This window comes from Garra rufa, chromosome 3, assembly GCF_049309525.1.
Source record: "Garra rufa chromosome 3, GarRuf1.0, whole genome shotgun sequence".
Taxonomy (NCBI): domain Eukaryota; kingdom Metazoa; phylum Chordata; class Actinopteri; order Cypriniformes; family Cyprinidae; genus Garra; species Garra rufa.
The window spans coordinates 14,826,020-14,853,554 of record NC_133363.1 but is presented as its reverse complement, the minus strand read 5'-3'; positions in this window follow the sequence as shown (position 1 = coordinate 14,853,554).

The window sequence follows — 27,535 nt, the reverse complement described above, 5'->3', positions numbered from 1 at the left end:
CCCATTGACTCCCTCATTGCATTTGGAAACAAAGAGGAAATTCTTAAGGTGAATGCGTACCTTGACGCTAGGGGTCAAAAAACAAAAAGTCAAGTCAAGAATCTTGGTGTGATTCTGGAATCAGACCTCAGTTTCAGTAGCCATGTCAAAGCAGTAACTAAATCAGTATACTATCATCTCAAAAACATTGCAAGAATTAGATGTTTTGTTTCCCGTCAAGACTTGGAGAAACTTGTTCATGCCTTTATCACCAGCAGGATGAACTATTGTAATGGTCTCCTCACTGGCCGTCCCAAGAAGACCAATAGACAGCTGCAGCTCATACAGAACGCTGCTGCCAGGATTCTGACTAGAACCAGAAAATCAGAGCATATCACACCAGTCCTCAGGTCCTTACACTGGCTTCCAGTTATGTTTAGGATTGATTTTAAAGTACTTTTACTCGTTCATAAATCCCTCAATAGCCTAGGACCTAAATACATTGCAGATATGCTCACTGAATATAAACCCAACAGACAACTCAGATCACTAGGATCGAGTCAGTTAGTAATATCAAGAGTTCACACAAAACAAGGGGAATCCGCTTTTAGCTATTATGCAGTTGGAATCAGCTTCCAGAAGAGATCAGATTTGCTAATACGTTAGCCACATTTAAATGCAGACTCAAAACTAATCTGTTCAGTTGTGCTTTTACTGGATGAGCACTGTGCTACGTCCGAACAGATTGCATTGTATTTTATGTATAATCATTTTTACTGTTTTAATTAATTTTAAATCAGTTTTTGAAGGTGCCATATAATTGTCACATGTCTCCTTATGTTTCCTGTCTTTTGCCTTATGTTTGCACTGTTGAAATTTGGTTTCTCCCTCTGTCTCCCCCTGTCAGTTTGTATGATTTGGTTTAGCCCTTGTTAAGTGATTATCGTTTTCACCTGTGTGTCTTGATTAGTTTGCTTTATAAGTCAGTCTTTGAGTTCAGTCCTTTGTCGGTCATTTAATGTCAATGCTCCTTAATGTTCCTGGATGTTATTTTGATGTCAAATGTGTTCAGTGTGTGTGGAAATCCCCTGTCTCTTCCTTGGAAATCAAGATTAAAAGTATTCGTTATTTGACTTTGACTTTCGCCTCGTCAATCCAGCACCGGCTGTGACAGAATGACCGACCAAGACTGCAGTGCTGAGGAACGCCTGTGGAACTTGAGGCAGAGCGGTCGGGAGTTGGAGCGGTATGTGGAGGATTTTATTGACCTTTATCATCGGGTGAGCTTGCCCGACCCCTCTATTGGCATTGTGTTTCTGTTGGGGTTGGACAAGGATGTTATTCGTTGTAATCTCTCTGTCCATGATGTCCCGTTTTTCGAGTTGGTTAGCATAATTCTCTATTTAAACGGCTCCACCTTTAAGATGGAGCCAATAGAGTATTCCTGTCCGATCCAACGTCCAACTCCCTCAGAAGCACAATGCCTCGCACCAGCTCACCCAACGCCAATAGCCTCTACATGCCGGTCCAACAGTTCAGACCGCCTGCCTCGCCCTGAACATCCGGCAACCCTCCAAAGCTCCATGGCCTTCCTCAGCATTGTTCCGCTGACTGCTGCCGCGCCAGCTCACAAGATGGCTGCCACGCCAGCACGCAAGATGGCTGCCACGCCACCACCTAAAGCCAAAACGGCTGTTACACACAAATCTGCACGCAAGAGGGCGGCAAAGCCCAAGGCTGCATACGAAATGGACTCATTTCCTGATTCCCCGGCCAAGATGGCCGCAGTTCCTGAATTCCCGGCCAGGATGGCCGAGGTTCCTGTTATTCCTGTCAAGATGGCCACAGTCCCTGATTCCCCGGCCAAGATGGTCGACAGAATGGACGATGTTGGAGAGGATTTGATTGACTGGTTTGGAGAGATTGTTCTGCCCAGCCGTCCTGAGTTCCCGCTGGTTCCGCCCAGCCGTCCGGAATCTCCACCAGTCTCATCCAGTCGTCCAGAATCCCCGCTGGTTCCGCCCAGCCTTCCTGACCCTCCAGTGACCGCGCCGCCAGAGCGCCCTCCAGTGACCGCGCCGCCAGAGCGCCCTCCAGTGACCGCGCCGCCAGAGCGCCCTCCTGTGACCGCTCGCCCAGAGCTAGCTCCTGCAGTGTCTCCGCTGGAGACGCCCAGCCCTCCTGAATCTCCGCTGGGGTCGTCCAGCCGTCCAGAGCCCGCTCCTCAAGAGCGCCGTCCAGAGCCCGCTCCTCAAGAGCGCCGTCCAGAGCCCGCTCCTCAAGAGCGCCGCCCAGAGTCTTCGCTGGTCCCATCCAGCCGTCCAGAGCCTTCGCTGGTCCCGTCCAGCCGTCCAGAGCCTTCGCTGGTCCCATCCTGCTATCCAGAGTCTCAGCTGGTCCCGTCCAGCCTTCCAGAGCCTCCGCTGGCCCAGCCCAGCCTTCCTGAACCTCCACTGGTTACGCCCAGCCTTCCTGATCCTCCGCTGGCCCAGCCCAACTTTCCAGAGCCTCCGCTGGCCCTGTCCAGCCTTACAGAGCCCACTCTGTCAAACGGTCCTGCCAAACCCCTGAATTCCCCAAAGAAAATTTTGGGGGGGCGCTATATACCCCTAGCCAACGTGGCCGGGCCGAGGACGGAGGCCAAGGCCACGGGGGCTGCCCAGCCATGGCCACCTGAACTGCCTGTCCGGCCATGGTCTCCTGACCCACCATGGCCACCCGGACTGCCTGTGCGGCCATGGCCTCCTGACCCACCATGGCCACCCGAACTGCCTGTGCGGCCGTGGCCACCTGACCCTCCATGGCCACCCGAACTGCCTGTGCGGCCGTGGCCACCTGACCCTCCATGGCCACCCGAACTGCCTGTGCGGCCGTGGCCGCCTGACCCGCCATGGCCACTCGAACTGCTTGTCTGGCCGTGGCCGCCTGACCCGCCACGGCTTTCTGTTCCGCCCTGGAGGCCTCCTCAACCCAGCAAGGTCCTGCCCCGTAACGGCCTCCAGGGCGCCCGCCCCCCCTCCCTGGTGTTTCTATCACGGCGCGAGACGTGCCTACCGGGAGGGGGAGATAATGTCACATGTCTCCTTATGTTTCCTGTCTTTTGCCTTATGTTTGCACTGTTGAAATTTGGTTTCTCCCTCTGTCTCCCCCTGTCAGTTTGTATGATTTGGTTTAGCCCTTGTTAAGTGATTATCGTTTTCACCTGTGTGTCTTGATTAGTTTGCTTTATAAGTCAGTCTTTGAGTTCAGTCCTTTGTCGGTCATTTAATGTCAATGCTCCTTAATGTTCCTGGATGTTATTTTGATGTCAAATGTGTTCAGTGTGTGTGGAAATCCCCTGTCTCTTCCTTGGAAATCAAGATTAAAAGTATTCGTTATTTGACTTTGACTTTCGCCTCGTCAATCCAGCACCGGCTGTGACAATAATGCATTGATACAATATTTTAAATTGTTCTATGATATCTACATAAAATGTATATGGCATAGGAAAGGGCAAAAAATATCCAGAAACGGTCCATTTACAACACTACGATTTGTCCCTAGAATGATATGGTCTGTTATTGCCTTATTTGGAAGGTTCGTGAATATTAATGATGAGCTCTGCTCTGATTGGCTGTTTCACAGAGCTTCTCATCTCACTGGCTGGCACAAGGAGGAAAATATATATTTAATTACGGAGCTCTAGCCGGTTTGTTGAAATATGCAGTTTGTTGAAACTGCTGTTTTGAATGCGTGATCATTTTACTCTCACTATTGTGATCGCATGTGCTCTGTGTAACGTTATACTGAAGCAACAGTGCTTACCACACAAGTTTAGATGCTTGTTAGTAATGCTCAGGATCTGTAAATCATTCGCCATCATCAGCGCAGTCATCTCTCCGTTTATGTGGTAAGTGAAATCTTACGTACTGCAATGAACAGGCTACCGCTAGCATTAAATTAACCATGTCCCTTCAGCGGCTTGCCTTATTTTACTGATGTACTGACGATTGGGCTATTCAAATGTTTGGGGCGTAACTATTAACGATCGCGACTATTGCGTAATAGTCTGTATTATGTTGAAATTTACCTGTTTTTCAGTGGTCTTTTGCAAACACCAGAATTATATAAGGAGGAAATGGTGGTGTTTGAGACTCATGGTATGTCACGTCCATGTACTGAACTGTTATTATTCAACTATGCCAAGGTAAATACAGTTCCCTTCCGGGAACTCGAGCCGCGTCATGGAACACTATGGGGAACGCCATTGGCGGGCAGCACTCTGAATCATGTCTACAACCAATGAATGACGGGAGTGACGGCACAGGCGCGGTGACGTCAGCGACCAGGAAGTATAAAGCACGTGCGTTTGAAGCCGGCGGCAGCTTTTGTCATTCAGCGAGAGCGCTCTGTGTCTGTCTGTCTAAAAAACGTTTATACTGCTGTTTTTTCGTGCCAGTTTGCACACCTATTATTTGAGCAGTTATGACAACCAAAAAGGGGAAAAGTTTTATGGCGGTTCAGCGCCCGCATAGACAGTGTGTCTCTCCCTGCCAACGCTTCATTGTTGGTGGGGATACACACAGTCTATGCGTGGTTTGCTTGGGAGCGGAGCACGCACAGTCAGCCCTCGAAAAGGCTGACTGTCCACAGTGAGAGCGTCTTCCGCTGCGGGTGCTCCGTTCCCGGAAAGCCCTCTTCGAGGAGGGGGCTTTCACCAGCGTTCCCCGCGGGTCTGGCCCCACTTCCGCCGAGGAGGAGGTTGATGTTGAAAGCCCAAAACCCCCCAAACGGAGCCTTCCCTTCTTCCATGATCTACACAAAGAACTCTCTAGATCATGGGAGAAGCCGTACTCCTTCCGCCTTTATAACCCCGCTGAAAATTATGGTAATGTGGGGGGTGCGGAGGAGTGTGAATACAGGACGATGCCACGGGTTGAACAGACGCTTGCGGGCTATCTGTCACCCGGCTCGGCGTCGTCCCTGAAGGCTCCGTCCTTGCCCACCAAGCCACTCAAACTAACATCTAGCTTAATGGGCAAGGCGTACACGGCAGCAGGTCAGGCTGGTTCATGTTTACACACTATGGCTATCCTTCAAGCCTACCAAGCCGACCTGCTGAAGGAGTTTAATGAGGGCGAGGAAGTGAATGTTACAGAGATGCGACGTACAGCTGATCTTGCTCTCCGCGCACCAAGGAGACCGCCCGTGCTGTGGGGCGGTCTATGGCAGCCCTGGTGGCCGCGGAGAGGCATCTCTGGCTGACCCTGTCCGAACTCAAAGAAAAGGACAGGGTCACGCTCTTGGACGCCCCCCTGCATCCCACTGGCCTCTTCGGTGCCTCGGTCGACACAGTTGTCGCCAGGCACCAGGAGGCCCGCAAGCAGGCGGCGGCGTTCAAGACCTACCTTCCTCGCCACGTTTACTCCTCTGAGGCTGCTAGATGGGAGCAGCCTCAGCCGTGTACGAGCTCCTCGTACAGGGAGGCACAGAAGCAGAGCGTTGTCACCCGTGCTCCTCCGGCCAGGCCTAGAGGGCGGGGTCAGCAACGCTCTAAGCCGGGGGCCTCTAAGAAGAGGCCCGACCTGAGGGTCGTCCTCCAATCGAAGAGGTCCTCGGCTAAACGGCCCTGACGGTTGTGTCTCAGGGCAGATGAGGGCAGCCCCTCTCGAGGGGGCTTGTGTTGCACCACAGTTTATGGTCACCAAGCCCCCTCGGGGCCCTCAGGAGATCTGTCAGCTAACCCTGCCAGTGTTACAGGGCGCGGCAATCTCCCGCGAACATCATTCTCTAGCTGTTCCGCCCGGAAACGTAGCGGCCCTGGAGAGTTCGCAACCCCCACGGGGGTTTGCAGAGAAGCTAGTTCAGGAGCATCCTGCCAGTACGCTGTTACGTGTCTCCGAATTAGTTCCTCAAATAAATCCAGAAACCAGTCTCGAGAGGCTGGTTCCCTTAGTAGAATTTCTGGCAGCGTGGAAACTACTGCCGAATGTTTCTATGTGGGTCCTGCGCACTGTAGAGAAAGGTTACTGCATTCAGTCCGGCGCCAAGCCGCCGCCTTTCAGCGGGGTATTCCCAACTCTGGTGAGCCCCGAGCAGGGTCTGGTAATGGAACAGGAAGTAGAAACTCTTCTCAGGAAGGAGGCCATCGAGGTGGTCCCTCCACAAGACCGGGTTCTACAGCCGGTACTTCATTGTTAGCAAGAAGGATGGAGGGCTTCGGCCCATCTTAGATCTCAGACAACTGAACCGCTTAGTCAGGAAACTGAAGTTCAGAATGCTTACTATCAAGCATGTCGTGTCACAAATCAGGTCCGAGGACTGGTTTGTCACAATAGATCTAAAAGACGCTTATTTTCACGTCTCCATCCTTCCTCAGCACAGGAAGTTTCTCAGGTTCGCTTTCAGGGGCGAAGCTTACCAATACAGAGTGCTTCCTTTCGGCCTAGCTCTCTCACCCCAAACTTTTACAAAGTGTGTGGATGCTGCTCTGGCTCCTCTGCGACTCCAGGGCATCCGCATACTCAACTACATAGACGACTGGCTGATCCTGGCCAGCTCGGAGCAGTTAGCGGTTCAACATTGAGGTGTTGTTCTCGCTCACATGAAAGAGTTTGGGTTGAGACTCAACGCCAAGAAAAGTGTGCTTTCTCCATTACAGAGGACCATTTATCTAGGTGTAGTTTGGGATTCGACCACGATGCAGGCACGAATGTCACCTGCTCGGATCGAGTCGATCCTTACCGCAGTAAATGCGGTCAAGCTAGGCCTGTCACTCACTGTCAAACAGTTCCAAGTACTGTTAGGTCTTATGGCAGCTGCATCCAACGTGATACCTTTTGGACTGCTGCACATGAGACCACTGCAGTGGTGGCTCAAAACCAGGGGGTTCTCCCCGAGGGGAAACCCGTTCCGCAAGATCAAGGTCATGCGGCGCAGCCTATGTGCCTTGGCCATGTGGAAGAAACCCTGGTTCCTCTCTCAGGGTCCGGTATTAGGGGCTCCTTGTCGCCGCGTCTCGCTAGCGACAGATGCATCCCTCACCGGTTGGGGGGTGGTCATGAGTGGCCGCTCGGCCCAAGGCCTGTGGAGCGATCACCATCTCTCCTGGCACATAAATTGCCTAGAGATGCTGGCAGTATTCCAGGCCCTGAAGTGTTTCCTTCCAGACCTGAGAAACCGTCACGTGCTGGTCCGTACAGACAGCACTGCGGTAGTTTATTACATAAACCTCCAAGGAGGTCTCCGCTCATGCCCCTTATACAAGCTGGCGTACCGGATCCTCCTATGGTCTCAAGGAAAACTTCTCTCCCTGAGAGCAGTCCATATTCCTGGACATCTGAATGTGGGAGCAGACGTCCTGTCGAGGCAGGGGCCGAGGCCCGGGGAATGGATGCTTCACCCAGAAGTAGTGAAGCAGATTTGGAGAGTGTTTGGCCAGGCTCAGGTGGACCTCTTTGCGACTCGAGAGACATCGCAATGTCCCCTCTGGTACTCTCTAGCTCCTCCAACTCCTCTTGGGCTGGATGCTATGGTAAAGACGTGGCCGAGGCTTCGTCTGTATGCCTTTCCCCCGATCGCTCTGCTCCCGGGAGTTCTGGAAAGAGTACGCCGGTTTCAAGTGCGGCTGTTGCTAGTAGCCCCGTACTGGCCGGCCCGAATATGGTTCTCGGACCTAGTCTCCCTCCTCGACGGCTCTCCATGGGAGATTCCCGTCAGGAGGGACCTCCTCTCTCAGGCTGGGGGCCCGATCTGCCACCCCCACCCAGAGAGGTGGAAGTTATGGGTGTGGCCCCTGAGGGGGCACAACTCATAGGAGTGGGTCTCTCAACCGAGGTTGTTGAGACCCTTCTCCAATCCAGAGCTCCCTCTACGAGGAAACTTTATGGCCTTAAGTGGAACCTGTTTGTTAGATGGTGTCGCGAACACCGCTCAGACCCAGTTAACTGCCCGGTTGGTACAGTACTGGAGTTCCTACAAACTCGGCTTTCCGCAGGGCTAGCTCACTCCACCCTGAAGGTGTACGTGGCGGCTATATCTGCCTACCACGCCCCTCACGGTGGCCTATCAGTGGGCAGAGACCCCTTGGTCATTCGTTTCCTCCACGGTGCACTCAGGTTGAGGCCTCGAGTGAAACCGAGGGTTCCTACGTGGGACCTGGCCGTGGTGCTAGAAGCTCTATGTAAGCCTCCATTCGAGCCCATAGAGGAGATCACAAATCGCATGCTTACCATAAAGACAGCGCTTCTGTTAGCTCTCACCTCTCTGAAGAGAGTTGGGGACCTGCAGGCCCTTTCGGTGGCCCCATCACACATTGACTTTGCCCCAGGGATGGCCAAAGCTTTTCTTTACCCGAGACTCAGGTACATACCGAAGGTCCCGTCCCTAGCACCACAGCCGATCACGCTTCAGGCGTTCTATCCTCCTCCATTCGTGGAGTCTGACCACTGGAAGTTTAATTGCATGTGCCCAGTCAGAGCACTAGACGCCTACGTCCACAGAGCAGCCATGTGGCGTAGATCAAAACAACCGTTTGTCTGTTTCGGCCCTCCAAAGAGGGGGTGCCCGGCTTCAAAGCCCACAATTAGTAGATGGATCATAGATGCCATTTCTACAGCCTATGAGTCCTCTGGTCTCCCATCCTCGTTGGGAGTCAAGGCTCACTCCACACGAGGCTTGTCAGCCTCTAAAGCTCTGACAGCAGGTGTCCCCATCCAGGACATCTGCAATGCTGCGGGTTGGTCCTCGCCCCTGACGTTCGTCAGGTTCTATGAACTCGACCTCAGAGCCGCTCCAGGCTCCTTCGTCCTCTCGACTTAGCAAAGCTAAGTCCAATAGAGTCAGCCCCCTCCTTAGCCAGGAGGAGACTTCTCAAGGCGCATTCTTTTTGTTAAAAGAAGAGAAGTTGTTCTTTGCCATAATCCTCCTCGTGTGCCTGAGGAATACTAGACAAAGGCTCATACTTCTCGCGTCCTGGTAGGGTCTGGGACTAAGGACTAAGACTCCTCGTGTGCCTGAGGGCCAAGGAGTACCTCTCGCTCTGGCTGGCGACCAGACAGAGGTTGACTACCTTCCTCGTGTGCCCGAGGGCCGAGGATTACATTGCCCTCTTGTCCGTGGAATACTAGACAATGGCTCTTCTTGTGCTCTGGCAAGAACCACCAGACACAACTTTTCCACCCTGGTTGAGCAGACACTGCGCAGGGCTTGGAAATTATGGGTGCGTTGGTAGTCTCGTTCCCCATAGCGTTGCATGACGCGGCTCGAGTTCCCGGAAGGGAACGTCTCAGGTTACGTATGTAACCCTAGTTCCCTGAGGGAACGAGACGCCGCGTCTCGGACCATAATTCCCGCACCCTGCGGCGCTCGCTTCATTCCTAAAAGAGCTGCCGCCGGCTTCAAACGCACGTGCTTTATACTTCCTGGTCGCTGACGTCACCGCGGTTTGTGACGTCACTCCCGTCGTTCATTGGTTGTAGGCATGATTCAGAGTGCTGCCCGCCAATGGCGTTCCCCATAGCGTTCCATGACGCGGCGTCTCGTTCCCTCAGGGAACTAGGGTTACATACGTAACCTGAGACGTTTTCCATTCTATGGCACCTTTAAATCTTTTTAAATGTTCTTAAATTCTCAGTTTTTTATTGTTGTGATTATTATTATTATTATTATTATTTATGATTATTTTAATTCCTCTTATGTACAGCACTTTGCATTACCATTGTGTATGAAATGTGCTATATAAATAAACTTGCCTTGCCTTGCCTTGGAGTCGTCAGCCCTTCCTCCACCATAGCTCCTCCCTCTGTCGTCTCCACCGTGGGTCTCCATCATGGCTGCGGCCTGGGTCTCGCCTGGCTCCTCTTGCTTCAGATCCCTCCTGGCTCCTCCTTGGCTCCTTCCTCCATCGTCACCACCACCCTGGACTATGTTAATCATCCTCCTCCCGGGAGTCAATCCTCTGCCGAAGCCTCCTTCCATATAGACTCTGTGTTGTTCAGCCATTACACCCTCTCTATGTCTCCTTCCTTCATGTCCTCCATCTGTTTACGGCGTGGGGACACGCCTTCCGGGAGGGGGGTGTAATGTTACTGGATGGTGACATTGTGATTTTGGTGGAAAATATTTTTTAGTAAATATAAAAAAACTTAAATATCTTGATTTTCATAAATACTCAATTCCTATAGTATGAAAGCTACCAGGTTACACAGATGAAAAACCTTGTTTTAATAAAATCACAATTACTTTACCATTGGCATCCTCCTGTGAATAATTAAACATGCAATCACAATTTCTGGATAAATAAACCACTACTTAAGGATCACTGGTCAGGCTGTGAATGTGAAGGAAAATGAAGACCAAAGAGCATTCCACAGATAATAAATATATAATTATAAAAATGTATAAATTAGGGCAGTGGTTTTCAATCCTGGTCCTGGGGACCCACTGCTCTGCACATTTTGTGTGTCTCTCTTATTTAACACACCTGATACAGATCATCAGCTCATTAGGAGAGAGATCCATGTACTTAACTGAAAAATATGCATAGACAAATCCAAATTACACCCTGTGGCTCGTGATGATACATTGATGTCCTAGGACACGAAATAATCGTTTATTGTGAGAAAATGAACAGTGTTTATATCATTTTTTTTTACCTTTGATACACAGCAATGTCCATCTGTCCTGAGCACGTGCTCATCATCCGGCTCATTACACGTGTACACGCTCTGGTGTAGAATACGCAAATGCCGTAAGGGGAAACCGGTGAAATCTTTTAGTTTTAAATCGGTTTGAACAATCAGGATAAGCGCAAGTAATTACCATTTTGAATAGCCGCTATACCCACAATCTCTGTGCACTGTGTAAACAGTGAGTGTCGTGTTCATGCGACAGATCGCTTCTGGCATTTGCGTATACTACGCCAGAGTGCGTACACAGATAACAAGCCGGATGCTGAGCACGAGGAGAGATGGACGTGGTGGTGTATCAGAGGTAAAAATGAGATAAATACTGTTCAGTTTCTCGCAAAAACCGATCGTTTCGTGTCTTAAGACATCAATGTATCGTCATGAGTCGCAGGGTGAAAATTTGGATTTGTCTGTGCATGTTTTTTTTTTTTTGTTAACTTTTAAAGGTCTGGTGTCCATCCATTCCCATTATATGGCTGACAGACTGCACCAGTTTTAGCTAACAATATTTGTGTTCTGCTGAGGAAACAAAGTCACCTACATCTTGGATGCCCTGGGGGTAAGCAGATAAACATCACATTTTAATCTTTGGGTGAACTATCCCTTTAACACTCATGCACGTGAGCTGCCTACAGCAGTCAGCATTGGATCAGCGACTTTTCTCAGTTTTCTGCATTAAGGTCAGGGTGTCATCATGATCAATTCCTTGTTGATTAAAGTTAAAATGGTGCATCATTAAGATTTGCCTTCAGTAAACATGAAAGAATAAAAAAGCACCGACACGTGTAGGAGAAAAATAGCATTCGCTGCCTGTTAGCCAATTGAGGGAGTTTTGTTTTTCCTATAGGGCAGGGGAAGGGAAGATCATTTCTAATCAGTAGTACACATCTAAATGTTTTTGTTTTGCATTCAGAATATGCCCAGATATATTTCAGCCTAACCGGGATGTCTGCACTTGATGGCCAATTTCACATGTATTTTGTGTATTTTAAAAATACAAAATACTGTATTTGTATTTAAATACATTTTTTAACATAGTATTTTGTATTTGTATTTAAATACATTTTTCCACTCAGTATTTTGTATTTTTATTTTAAATACATTTCTATGTATTTATGCCCATCTCTGCCGGGGTCTGATTACTTTTGCACACTACTACTACTACTACTACTACTACTACTAATAATAATAATAATAATAATAATAATAATAATAATAATAATAATAATAATAATAAATTGTATTAAAATCACCTTACTTCTATAATATATGCAATTATGTAAAAGATGGGAACTGATAAATCCCGGATATCAAATTAGCTGAAGGATAATAAATAGAATTTACTGCTCCAGAGATTCCAAAAACAAAAATTGAAAATTGTTAAACATAGACAATTTATAAAACATAATTTAGTCATTGTCTTGTTAATCCACTTAGAGTCTTTACTTAAGCAATACAAGCAAATTTGTATATTTAAAAAAAAAAAAAAATCTTTAAAGTATAATAGGGAATTCATGTCTCAAATACCAAACAAAATCATCATTTGACAAGTTAAATAAATGTAAGCTTTTATGATATCATGATGTTTCTTGTCATTATCGACCAGGAATTTACTTCTGTCTTATATGGGTCACTGAAGTTGCACAGTTTATTGAGTGTGCTTGAGTGTGCTAAATAAGTGTTTTTTTTTTCGGAAACTGCTTTTAAGTCTAAGTGTTGTAGGGTAAAATTAGGGTATAGACCCTGAAAGTGCTTCTTTCAGAAAATGATTGCAGTAAATGTTGTCTCTAAAGTAGCTCGAAAACATAAAGGGGTTGAAATAACAGCTGTCAACAGAAAACACATATTGGTTTTGAAGAACCATTCCGTTAACAAATTGAAAAGTCAGGTGTGTGTACATTGTGGTCTACAGCAGGCATGTGTGTTAGCAGAAGCAGTGCAATAATATTAATTGTTATTATTATTTATTTATTTGTTACTTTAAACTGTCAGGTGTGTACATTGTGGCCTACAGCAGGTATGTGCATTCGCAGAAGCAGTGCAATAATAATAATAATAGTGATAAGTGTTTGGCTAATGTGTGTTTCTATAGTGACAACAACTTGTTTGTTTGTTTGTTACTTCAAACTGTTAGGCTTGTGTACATTGTGGCTTACAGCAGTTATGTGGGTTAGCAGAAGCATTACAATAATAATAAAATTAAAAAGGTAATAATCGGCTTAATATCTGCTAAAACTTTATTTTAAACTGTCATGCTATGAACGCATGAACATATGAAGATGAAGATTAATGCAAAATAATCTTTAATAAATCCACAGGGGTAAATCCATAGCAGAAGGCAGGCAGGTAACACACTTAGGGACGAAGTAGACCGGGTGACAAACAGTAAACTGAACACAATTAAATAGGGTATCTAATGAGGGACAGACAGGTAAGGGTGATTAACTGATAATTGACTAATGAACTAATGGGAACAAGAACAGAACAAAACAAAACATGGGCAAACAGGAACTAAACACAACATAACTTTGGGTCTGACAGTTCTCCCCCTTACGGAAGGCATGACCTCGCACCGCAGCAGCAACAAAGGGAAGGATGGAGGGGGACTTAGAAGGAGGACAAAGGAGTGGAAGTGGGATGATGACAGAGGATGACAAAGGGCTGGCAAGAAGGCAGGCAGACAATACTGGATGAGGTTCAGGCAGAGGATAGACACACAGGAGGAGGACAACGAACTGAGTCCAGGGTGAAGACGATGTATGGAGAAGCCAGGAGGGGGCCAGACAGTGGAAGGGCTGTCGTTTCCAGGGGGCTGGCTGATGGCGATGGAGCAGCTGGTGGTGGAGCCAGAGGCGGAGACAAAGAGCCGGATGGCCAAGGCAGAGTAGATGGCTCAGGCAACCGAGGCAGAAGTGGGGTGGGGTGGGGTGGAGCTGGAGCTGGAGCGACAGAGGACCAAGTGAAAGGTGACTCCGGACTGGACAACTATAATGTGGTCCTAATCAGGATCCCTTGCAAAAGCCTACAGAAACTGCAATACATTCAGAACAGTACGGCTGCTGGTTTGAGCTGGTTCTTAGCTGGTCATGAGCTGGTTTATGCTGGTCATGTGCTGGTCCTGAGCAGGAGCTAATTGCTTAGGACCATTTTAGGACCAGCACATGACCAGCTAAGGACCAGCTTAAACCACCTCATGACCAGCTTAAACAAGCTCATGACCAGCTTAAACCAGCTCAAACCAGCAGCCATGCTTCAAAACATACCTAACCAGCATATGCTGTTTTTTTCAACAGGGATCACCTAGACCATCACCACATGTGCCAACCAGAAGCCATGGCAGACAGCAGAGGTCTGTGGCTTGATACATTTAGATCAGGGGTAATCAATTAAAATTTCAATGGGTCCAGTTACTAAAATTTCTTCCACAATAAGGTCCGAACCTTATGAAATCTCATGCATCCCACATCAACATCAACACTGTATATTTAATTTTCATTTCAATATTTATTTTTATGTTCACATTATGAAACATATGGCAAACGGGCAACTTCAGGCCTGTATTACAACAAATGTAAATATTTCTTAATAATAATAAAATCAAAAGTGCTTTGTCTTGAAAAAGTGCAAAACATGTTTTTTTCTTATTCTCTTCTCTACTGTCCTAACACAGTTTAAACAACAATAGTAATTTTTTTAAACAGCTAAAGAGGCATTTGATGCCAACTTTTCAATAAACATAACGTGCCAATTAAAGCTTAATTTCACGTAATAATGGAAGAAGAAGCTTCTTGGTAACATAAAACAAAAACAAGCCTTTTAAACATATGCACTCTCTTTAACAGTCAGTTTTTACATTCTTTTTGAGGTTCAGATTTTTTTTCTTAGTGAGAGAAATGTGCGTGTGACTGCTCTGTCAGCAGCTTGAATCTGGGTTTGAATGTGGTTAGTGCCATTCTCATACACATGTGAAGATGTTCGTTGGTCAGCCTGGAACGGTGCTTGTTTTTTATATTGTTCATGATGGAGAATGCTGACTCACAGTTATAAGTCGATCCAAACATGGTCAAGGTGTGCAGGGCTACCTTGGTAAGATCAGGATAAGCAGCCTCAGGCACAATTTGTTGCCAGAAAGTAGCAGGGTCACTTGCTTCAAAATGCTTCCCAAGTGCAACATCTGCTTGCAGATCAGTGAGCTGCATTTGAAGAGAACCAGGATGTGCCCACTTGAATGTCTGTGTTGCCTCCTGTATAATAACAAACAATTAAATATATGAAAAACAAACCTAATTTATAAAAATGAAAATCAAAATGTAAAAAAACTTACTTTTGAAAATTCCCTGACATCTCTGATGAGGTATGGATTCTGGATCAGCAAGAGGTGGTGTTTTCCCAGGGTGAAGCTGTCAAATCTTTGACTGAAGTTTCTCATCAACTTTTTGATGAAGTCAGTGTAAAGAAACTTGTCTCTGTCATCTTGAATCTGCTCCTTTACTCTTGGGAAGTGTGTGCACTCTTCTTGAAGATCAACTTTGAAAACTTCCAGCTTTTTCTGGAAGATTAAGTTGTTTGGTCCCTGAACCTTTAAATTAAGCTCATTAAGGTGTGCTGTGATGTCGACCAAAAATGCCACCATGTCCATATTGTGCTCATCTTGCAAAAACATTAAAAACTGTGTGGCCCTCTGACTCGTCAGCTGTTGTAAAAACATTTTTATTTCATTCCGAATGGACCAGAAGCGAGCTAATGTATTCCCTTTACTCAGCCATCTTACATTGTTGTGTAACAGGAGGTCGTTTGCATTTGCCTCAACTTCTCTCAGAAAATCTTTCAGGAGACGATGTTGAAGAGGAAGATGATCGGAGGAAGTTGATTATTTTCATCATGGTGCTCATTACTTCATGAAACTCTTCCTTCAGAGACGCACACAGAACAGTCTGATGGGTTATACAGTGGTATGCAATGAGATCTGGGTTGTCTTCTTTCATTCGGGTTACAGCCCCCTTCTCTCTTCCTACCATGGCTGGGGCACCGTCTGTAGTGACTGAGATCACCTTTTTTCCGGATCAATACCCCTCTTTATCAGCATCTCCTTAACGGCGTCATATAGGTCCTCTCCTCTTGTGTGTGTCTCAAGTGCCCTCACACCCAGCAAGTCCTCACAGATCTCGTTTTGTTTGTGAAAAAATCTCACATAGACCAAAAGTTGCGCATTATCTCTGACATCTGTGGACTCATCCATGGCTAATGATATGCATTCTGCAATCTGCATAGCTTCCTCAAGCTGTGACAAGACATCATCTGCTAATATTTCAGATTTCCTGATTGTGGACGTAGCTGACATTGGAATTTGTTTGATTTTGTCACATAGTTCATCTTTTTGTTTACCTTCAAGCAGCGTCTCTGCAGCAGCACTCAAACACTCCTTCACAGCCTTCTTCCGTGCTCTCACTTCAGATTTCAATGGATAAGTCTGCTCAAAAAGCTTGTGTTTGGTTTCGTAGTGACGCTTAATATTGCCGCTTTTGATTAACGCCACCGTTTCACAGCATATGAGACATAAAGGTTTTACACTACCAGTTGGAAGGATAAATCCATACCGATCTGTCCATTCACTTTTAAAAATCCTATTTTATGCATCAGCTTTTCTCACCTTTGAGCATGCCATACCTACAGTGCTCCTCTCTAGCTGTTATTACTTTTCAAACTGATTTAGCGAAACGTAACGTGATCTATACGCCATAAAATTTACGGCGTAAGTATAGATCACGTTACGTTACGCTAAATTTACGGCGTAAATGGTTGGCAACTGTCGTAATCACTGGTTTAGCTGTTGTGCCCGTCGTCCAGGCATTGATCAAACGGTGCTTTGGGATTATGTATTTTGGGGCATTTCTCTATCACAAATTACCGGTCCGGACAAACGCTTAACTTGGTCCGGATCAGGACCGAGGTCCGCCGTTTGGTGATATCTGCATTTAGATTATATGTTCAGATCAAGGAGATAAAGCAATGTCAAATGGCATCATGAAAGAAAACTAGTTGCATGCACAAAAAGTCAATAACCTCTTTACTGAATGCAGAGACACAGAGAGACTGTGGCAGGCCATTCAAACCATCACTGACTACAATCCCCTGCCACAAGCCCTTGATGATGAAACATCCCTCCCAGATGCATTCAACTACATCTTCCAACGACCAGGTGCTCTGTCACCATCCAAAGAATATCCAATTATCCCACACAAGGCGGTGGGTTGTGACAACATACCTAACAATGCCCATTTAGCTGTTCTAAATTCATTGTAAACCACAGCAATCAGTAATTAGCAACAGTCATGTTGTACCCTGCTAGAAGCATGAAAATAGATACTCGTACATTTTAAGTATTAAATGTTAAAACATTTTATATAATTGTGCTTAGTAATGTAGCCTAAAATGTGAAAGACCTATTAAATGAACTTCCTGTAAAATTCCTGGCATTGAAAGAGGACTGTCCCAAGGGGCCCAGGGGCATGTTTACATTATAGGGGGCCCTAAGCAAATCTCCAGGCTACTGCCAATACCAGAGTCTGATACATCAACCTCTACCACAAAAGATAGGTTTGGATCAGGGTGTTTGAGAATGGGGGCACAAATGAAATTTGTCTTGAGGGCTTTGAAGGCCTTCCATGTCAATTTGGATGGTTTGCCTTTGAGCAGTGAAGTTATAGGGGCCAAGATGAGACTATGAAAGTTCACCAGGCCCAGAAAATTACTAATAGTGTTGGGTTTGGCCATTCTCTGACTGCCTGGATCTTGGATTTACCCATCTCAACTCCTTTGTGACTGATAATATATCCCACGAATGTGATCTTTATAGTGTGAAACTCCTCTGCTTTCACATAGAGTTTGTGCTTCTGGAGACGTGAGAAGACCATCTTGACATGTTGTAGTAATGAGTATGTTGTTGATGTAGGCTCTGACACACTTAGTTAGGTGGTCTTTTAAGATCTTGCTAATAAACGATTGAAACACTGCTGGTGAGTTGGTCAGACCATAGGGTATTACCTAGTACTCATTTTTGAGTTGGTAACATAAATGGAGATAACTAAATAATCCAATTTGTAGTGTCACTGGAATGGTTTGGTGAGTGATGCTTGTGCCAGTGGGTGTTTTATCCACAGCTTGGAGCATTCTAAGCAAATGTTTTAGTAATATTATTAAGCATTTTGATTTATTTGATGTCTGGAGAATAAAGGATTCTAAGATAAGTTGTTGTTCCAAATTATGTTATGTATCATCAGTGTTCATCTTAAATATTTTTTAAAAATCCCAAAGCAAATGTTAAATTATTGCATTCTGTAACATTTTGTGAGAAATGTTTATTATTGTGGAAAAAAATTATAATAGTATTGTACAGGTGTGGGAAATATGAAAAACATCCAAATTAGAATGTTCCGTCAAAATATGTTGTCCATACTAACAATTTGATTGCATACATACAGTTTGACCACAACTGAGGTGAGACCCTTGAGCAAGGCACCGAATCCCCCACTTCTCCCCGGGTGCCACATCATTGGCTGCTCACTGCTCCAGGTGTGTGTGTGTGTGTGTGTGTGTGTGTGTGTGTTTGTTTTTGTGACATATCAGGACACAAATGTGTGTAATAACATGGGTATGACATAGGTATTACAAGGAGAGGGTGACTTATGAGGACATTGTCCATGTCCCCACTTTTCAAAAGGCTTATAAATCATACAGAATACGTTTTTTTGAGAATGTAAAGATATGCACAGTCTCCTGTGAGGGCTAGGTTTAGGTGTAGGGAAGGTGTAGGGTGATAGCAAATATCGTTTGTACAGTATAAAAACCATTACGTCTATGGAATGTCCCCACAATTCACAAAAACAAACATGTGTGTGTGTGTGTGTGTGTGTGTGTGTGTGTGTGTGTGTGTGTGTGTGTGTGTGTGTGTGTGTGTGTGTGTGTGTGTGTGTTTGTGTGTGTGTGTGTGTGTGTGTGTGTGTGTGTGTACCTGGTATTCATCACGTTGTGGGGACCAAATGTCCCCACAAGGATAGGAATACCAGTAGATTTTGACCTTGTGGGGACATTTCTCAGGTCCCCATGAGGAAACAGGCTTATAAATCATGCACAATGAGTTTTTTTGATGAAGTAAAATTATGCACAATCTCCTGTGAGGGCTAGGTTTAGGTGTAGGGTGATAGAAAGTACGGTTTGTACAGTATAAAAACCATTACGCCTATGTAATGTCCCCATAAAACATGTAAACCCAACGTGTGTGTGTGTGTGTGTGTGTGTGTGTGTGTGTGTGTGTGTGTGTGTGTGTGTGTGTGTGTGTGTGTGTGTGTGTGTGTGTGTGTGTGTGTGTGTGTGTGTGTGTGTGTGTGTGTGTGTGTTCACTTGGATGGGTGAAATTCAGAGTTCTTTCCTTTCCTTTAGATACTCACTTTATGTATGTACATACATACATACATACATACATACATACATAATTGAATAAGAGAACTTGAGAGGGATACAGAACAACTTGAAATAATGTAATTAATAATAATTCAGCAGATGTTAGAGGGTTGGAAAGAAAAAAGAAGGCTTTAGGAACTCTTCTTTATAAACATGTAAAAGAAGCTTTAATTAAACAGATGTTAAATCCGAAAAACGCTCTAATGGAACATTGCATCAGATCCAAAAGATATGAAGATGCTTGCAATTTATTTTTATATGGAATTGTGGCACAAAAATGTGGGGTTTCAAGTTTCTTTCTTTTTTTTTTTTTTTTTTGCTGATATAAATCTTAATTAAATGCTGAACAGCAAAAAGGGTTGCCCAGATAGCACATGTAAGTGCAAGATATCTGTTAAAGATCACTTCATCTGGCAAGCATCTGCTGTGTACAAACATCTGATAAATGTCTTTAAGATGTCAGTTATATTGTCACTTTGCACTCAGTCCCCCTTTTCCCCTCAGTAGCGGCAACACTTAGAAGTACCTATACTTTTTTTAAGGCTAAAATGGAGGCTGTGTTTAAACAGTGCCTGCGAATTGAGAGGAGGACAGCAGGATGTAAAAAAAGTGCATACATCTGATTGTTTCTAACAGCATTTATCAGTTGCAGTGAATTGCAGGGAGAGATAGGATTAAAGGCTGACCTGTGTCCAGCAATGAGGACAGAACTGTGGAGCTGATTGACTGCTATTGTAAATGTTTGTAAATGTCTGAATGAGTGCTTTATGCTTGTTTTTTTTTACAATTCCTAATACAAGTTAGCTTACTGCTCACAGTCCCTTCTTCCTCAGACACAACCAAGGTTGTCACAGGGGCTATACAAATGCAAATGCTAAAAGCAGTCTTTTGTTTAAATAACATCGAAACAGTTGCCCAGTAATGGCCACAGTTACATTTGCTGTATGCAGTAACTCATGCTGAGTGAAAAAAAAGTATTGTATTATTTAATTGCTTCAAACATCTGTTGCAAATGTGCAATAGTCTGTCATTTTCCTGTGGTTATTAGTTCATTTCATTTCCTCCTTTTCTTAATCTTTATCCTTTCCTCTCCATCCTATTGTGACTAAAGGAGAGATGAAACTCTATTTCACTAAACAATAGACTCTCCATTTAGCCGTTACTTCTCAGACTGCAGTTTCTTCACCTTTTGTGCAATAACAATTGTGAATAGTCATTCACAAAAGCACAATCTGTAATGACACAAGGTTCATTTTACAGAAATGGATCTATGCTGTATAGAGAAGGTTGAATAAGGTGATTTTAGAAAAGATCAATGTATAGCCATTTGATGCCAAATAAGATGAAGAAGAAGAAAAGTACAAAGAGAGAATTTGGGTCAATAAGGTGGTGGTGTGTGAAATGAGTGTGTGGGTGTCTGTGTGCACATTTGTCGTTCTGGCCACATGCAAAAATAAATGAACCGTAAATGATTATTAAACCTATATCATCTTAGTGTTGATTAATACTGACATTTCACACAATCATCTACCCTTCTAATGTGCCCTGAGACAACTCTCACACACACAGAGCAAGTAATCAACAGTCTACTGATTGTAAATTTCTTAGATGTGTCAATCAAAACTAATGAATTTGTTTGTATGCAATTGCAGGTGTTCAAAGTAGATCAAAAAGCACAAGCCTGTGGCTTATTATGAATTTAATTTTACTATTGCGATTTAATGCTACTATTTTAATATTGTAAAATAAATAATAAGAAACAAATTCAGGTACAAAATCATAGTATCAGTAGAGCTAGAATCTGTCAGAACCTCGAAACACTAATATGCCAAACCAAATTTGCCAAACAGTGGTGTTGAATAGAAAATCTGGGCTCCTTGCACTGATTTTGCTCACATTCAAAATCACATTCAGTGGAAAATAGACATGGCTTTCTTTTTCTCTCCCAAATTTCTCTACAACTCATAACATTTAAATTAATATATGAACACAGTAAGGTAATAGAAGACCAGACCACTATTCCAAAAGAAGAAATAAAGTTTTAATGAATGGATCGTGAATCTCTACCCGCTGCACAAGCCGACCCGTTTGCCGAGTTGGTTCACCAGCTTCGTCAGTCACTCCTTCCTCCAGCTGCCACTTCTTCACCTGATCCGCTTACCGGACCTATGGCCTTACCAGCGCCGTTCAGTGGGGCGGCGGAGAATTGCAGCGGCTTTCTCCTGCAATGCTCGTTGTTTGAGATGCAGCCTCAGCATTTCACCACAGATAGAGCAAAAATAGCGTTTATTATCTCATCGCTCTCTGGTCGTGCTCTCCAATGGGCCAAGACTGTCTGGGAACAAGCTGGACCAGTCACTCAAACCCTGGAAGCTTTTATTGGACATTTTAAGGAGGTATTTGATCAGACGGCGAGTTCCCTTTCTGTGCATGACCAGTTATATCATCTTAAGCAAGGAAGATCTTCTGTGTCTGAGTATGCTGTTAAATTCCGCACCCTGGCCGCTGCAAGTGGATGGAATGAGGCTGCTCTCATTACAGCATACCGCCAAGGGCTGTCTCCATCCCTTCGCTTGCATCTCTCAATCTATGATGATAGCTTCGGTTTAGAAAACCTCATCCAGAGATCTGTTCGAATTGCACAGCGGATAAATGCCTGTGACCTGGAATTACCTACCTTGCACTCCCCGTCCACAACCGCTGCCGTATCTGCTTCTCCACCATCACAATATCCTTTAGCATCAGCTATTGAGCCTATGCAGGTTGACTCCTTTCATCTCTCTCCAGCAGAAAGAAGGAGGCACATTCAACAACATTTATGCCTTTACTGTGGAGCTGATGGTCATCTCATAGCTAATTGCCCCATTCGTCCACATCGTCCTGTGGTGAGTAGTCTAACCACGAGACCTGAAGTTACCTCTCTACTCCACCTTCCAGTATCAGTGATGTCTGCCAACACTTTAATTTCAGCAAAAGCCCTCATTGACTCTGGCTCCGCTGGAAACTTCATTTCCAGAGACCTCTTCAGCCGGCTCGACATCCCGCAAATCCCCTGCCAGAAGATGAATGTACACTCCATCCTGGGGACACCACTTGGAAGAGGTATTATTACTCACTGTACACCATCCCTTACTCTTCGCATTGGCGTGACTCATGTTGAAAGGATCTCGTTGCTGGTGCTGAATGGATCAACGGCCGATATCATCCTGGGACTCCCTTGGCTAAAGCATCATAACCCACACCTTTCCTGGATTTCGGGTGACATCCTCACATGGAGTAACGCCTGTTTCAAGTCATGTTTACAACTTCCTGTTCGATCCATCCCAACTATGAATTCAGCTAAGGTACTCATCCAGTCCACCACTATCGAGAGTCCTGAGGGACAACATGAGAATGTGATACCAGAAGAGTATAAATCGTTCCAGGATGTTTTTTGTAAACAATTAGCCACCCGTTTACCCCCTCACAGACCATGGGATTGTGCTATAGAACTGCTGCCTGGTATGACCCTGCCCCGGGGAAGAGTGTACCCACTGTCCATCCCGGAACAGAAGGCCATGGAAGAGTATGTAGAACAGGCTCTTCGCCAGGGTTACATCCGCCCTTCTACATCCCCTGCCGCTTCCAGTTTTTTCTTTGTAGCCAAGAAGGACGGAGGTTTGAGGTCTTGTATTGATTATCGAGCCCTGAACAAACAAACTATACTGTACAAATATCCCCTTCCCCTAGTACCAGCGGCGCTCGAGATGTTGAGAGGTGCTTCCATTTTCACCAAGTTGGACCTGCGTAGCGCGTACAACCTCATCCGGATACGGAGGGGGGATGAATGGAAGACCGCCTTCATCACACCATCAGGGCACTATGAATACCTAGTTATGCCGTACGGGTTAGCCAACGCCCCCTCCGTATTCCAGGCCTTCATGAACGAGGTGTTCGTTTTGTGATCATCTACATTGATGACATCTTAATTTACTCCCGGGACGAGGCAGACCATCGTCTCCACGTTACACAGGTCCTCCAGAAACTAAAGGAGAATCACTTGTACCTCAAACTAGAAAAGGGTGAGTTTCACCGCTCCTCTATTCAATTCTTGGGCTACATCATAGATACCAAGGGAATCCAAATGGACCAGAAGAAGGTGGAAGCAGTTCGTCACTGGCCCATCCCTACTTCCATCAAGGAACTTCAGCGATTCCTTGGCTTTGCCAATTTCTATCGCCGCTTTGTGGCAAACTTTAGCACCTTGGCAGCCCCTCTCACTTCTCTACTACGAAAGAAGCCCAAATCTCTGTCATGGTCTTCTGAGGCATCAGAGGCCTTCCATCAACTTAAACAGGCATTCACCACTGCTCCCACATTGGCCCACCCCAACCCAGATTTACCCTTCATCGTAGAGGTTGATGCCTCCACAACGGGAGTGGGAGCAGTCTTGTCGCAGCGACAGGGGGTTCCACCCAAACTCCATCCATGTGCCTTCTTCTCCAGAAAATTGACCCCGGCGGAGCAGAACTATGACATTGGCAATCGTGAACTTCTAGCTATCAAACTGGCATTAGAAGAATGGCGACACTGGCTGGAGGGAGCCAATCACCCTTTCAAAGTTATCACAGATCATCCTATAATACCTGAGAGAAGCCAAACGTCTAAATCCACGACAAGCCAGGTGGGCGTTATTCTTCACCCGATTCAACTTTTCTGTAACGTACCGTCCAGGGACCAAGAATCAAAAGGCTGATGCACTTTCCCGTATCCATACCCCTGACCATACCACCGATCGGTCGGAGCCCATTCTCCCTCCGGCCATCATCATCAGTCCTATTCAGTGGGTTCTAGATGATCAAATCGCCCAGGCTACTCAAACTGAACCTGCTCCGCCGGGGGTCCCAGAAGGATTAGTCTATGTCCCATCAGCTCTACGTCTACCCCTCATCAACTCCGTACACTCATCCCTAGGGTCAGGACATCCAAGTAGCCAACAAACCCTCTCGCTCATCCGTAATCGGTATTGGTGACCTGGCATGTCTCAGGAAGTTCTCCGCTTTGTCCAAGGATGTTCCACCTGTGCCATCTCCAAGGTACCATGCCATCTTCCCGAAGGGAAGTTACTTCCACTGCCCATTCCCCGCCGACCCTGGTCACACCTAGGAGTAGACTTCATCACTGATCTGCCCTCCTCAGATTCATATACCTGCATTCTCGTAGTAGTAGATCGTTTCTCAAAGGCCTGTCGCCTTATCCCACTGAAGGGACTACCATCAGCCTTGGAGACAGCAGAAGCCTTGTTTCAGCATGTGTTTCGAAACTATGGTTTACCTGAAGACATTGTTTCCGACCGTGGACCCCAGTTTATCTCCCGAGTTTGGAAGGCATTCTTCCGTCTCCTAGGTGTGTCAGTGAGCTTAACACCCGGCTACCACCCACAATCAAATGGACAGACTGAGAGGAAAATACAGGAGATTGGACGCTTCCTGAGGTCGTATTGCCATGGCCACCAATACAACTGGAACCGGTATCTTCCCTGGGCAGAGTATGCTCAAAACTCTCTTCGCCAGTCCACCACAGGTCTAACCCCCTTTCAATGCATACTCGGCTTCCAGCCACCTTTGTTCCCCTGGTCTGGGGAACCCTCGGAAATGCCAGCAGTCAACCATTGGTTCCAGGAGAGCGAGAGGGTCTGGGACTTGGCACACGTCCACCTACAAAGGGCAGTCAGGAGGTACAAAATCCAGGCTGACACTCACCGAGCAGTTACACCCTCCTATCTCCCTGATCAAAAGGTCTGGCTCTCCACTAGGGATATCCGCCTCCGGCAACCCTGCCACAAGCTGGGCCCCAAATTCATTGGACCATTCACCATTCAAAGACAGATCAATCCAGTCACCTACCATCTGAAACTACCCTCAAATTTCAGAATTGCTCCTACCTTCCATGTGTCTTTATTAAAACCTCACCTACCTTCTCTTCTCTCTTCTCCCACAGGGTCTGATGCGGCTGAGATACCTCCTCCTCCACTCGAGCAGAGCGGGGATTCCATCTACTCTGTACGTACCATCCTGGACTCACGACGACGAGGAGGCCGACTCGAGTATCTTATTGACTGGGAGGGTTTCGGCGCAGAAGAGAGGTCCTGGATTCCACCTAACGATGTTTTAGACCCTACCCTACTTCAGGACTTCCATACCAACCACCCAGATTGTCCTGCACCCAGGAAGAGAGGCCGTCCTCGTCGTCATCATTCTCGGTCCTCTGGAGCTGCCCGTGGAGGAGGGGGTACTGTCACGGATCTAGCCATCCCATCAGCGTCAGACCCTACAGCTCCTCCTCTCCGATCCTGTTCGCCTGAATATTAATTCCTGACACCTGCCTCTGCCTAATTAAGAGACGCTTATAAGTCCACTAGCACCAACACCAAGCCGTCTGGTCTCGTCTATTGCTTACGTGCATGACTCACCGTATCCTACCTGCTTATCGTTATTGACTTTATTAAACTTCAGCCTCATCATCTGGTCGGTGCTTTCAGCCTCCGCTATTCCTAAGGCACAAGGACTGTTTATTGAGAGATAAGTTTTTCTCTACTATTGACTTTCTCTACGTCATCAGCTTACCTGTGAATTTCGTGGATGTTCCCCTGAATAAAGTCATGTAAATCTTCCTCCTGTTTCCTGAGACTTAGTGGTGTGTGACAATTCTAAGATAACAGTTTATGCTTTTGTATTTAGATTCTGAAAGTCAACATTAGACTGCTAAACTCAGGTTGTATCTCTGCAAAGATAATGTAAAGCTTGTGCTGAAAACTAGTGGCTAATCCTAATCTACCTGAACAAAATGTATGGTCACGAGCCACTGCTATTGTATGCGCAGGGTTAAGATGATTACTTATAAAATATATTTTACAATTAAGTTTTGTAATTTAATCTAATCCAATATTTTGGAATACTAAGGTATGTTACACAAAAGGTTCTCTAGACAAAAATGGCATTCACCAAATGTAGGACATTTCCTATCCAATAGAACATCAGTTTTCCACAATACTTCTGAAAGAAGACAAAAAAGAAGGCGGCGGCGGCAAAGAAGAAAAAGAAAATTGACTAATGTTCAAGAAGGCAACATGCATTAAGAGCCAGATGTGTGAACTTTTTGAATTGGATGAACAGGGTAAATTGTACTCATTTTGTCTTCTGGGAAACCTGCAAGTATTAGCTTCTGAAGAGCATAATCTTGTGGAGTAAAATAGCTTATTCAGGACAGTATAAACAAAACAATTCATTTTTATAACCCTCTTATTTTGATAAAATTATTACAATTTTGCATATTCTGAGCTGTAGCTTAGGATGCTTTCGGAGCATGTCAGAGGCAGAAAATGACTAATTGTTGTTTACAATCATTGCTCCTTAGAATTTACATGAATGTTTAAATGTAAAAAATGACATTAAAATTTAAAGTAATCACTTTGGTAATCTAAAAAATGTTGACATGTAACTGTAATTTGATTACCACCCATTTAAAATTTAACTGTAATGAAATACCGTTACTCATATTTAGTATTTTATATACGTAAATAAGTTTCTCCCCAACCCTGTTTATAGGTATAATAAAATCACAAAAATGTTTAGTAGTGTGTGAGTTATAACTTAGTGCCGTTTAACATTGCAATAAGAAGTCATTTGCACACAGCTGGTGAAACCAGCCCCTGAACACAGGCTTTCAATTGTTTTACAATACACTAATGATGATGTAATTTCTTTTGTGAGTCTAGCAAACGAAAGTGCCAATTAAGCCGCCACTTTTCAAAAAGGCATTTGTAGAAGAGACATTATGAGATTTTCAGAACGTGACAGTAGATAACAAGAAGACAAAATCATCAGTTCTTCCTCTTTACTCACTTGGACTGCAGTTGAGCTTTTGATCCTTCTCTAGTTGTTTTGTGTGTGTGTGTCTCATTGAACTTTTTAGAACAGCGAATGTTTATGATATAGCTTCTTGTGTTTTGAGCTCATTTATTGTTCTCTAAAATATATGTTACAAGTATATTTTTTCTCTAACTTTGGCAAATTGGACGATGTAGGTGATGCCATGGTGTTTTGTCAAAAATAAGTCTGCAGCTGACCGCTCTATTGTTTCTTAAAAGAAAATCTGTTTAGTGGTCATGTACAACTTCATTATGTTAACTTCATACACAGTTATTGAACCAAACTGAACCAACATGAATAATGACAAAATGAATAATGACACTGTTGTCTTTCCACAGATGCTTTACAGATTTTGATTTTTGGAGAGAGCTTGAACAAGAGAGCTTGTTTAGTCTGCAGTCTGCCCTTTTTTACCAGAGTTATACAATACAACAGCATCTGCGCCACAGGGGGCCTGGCCCAGCCACCTCGGACACTGCCCCTCACCTCTGGAGTGAGTGAGCGCACTATTTTTAGTCT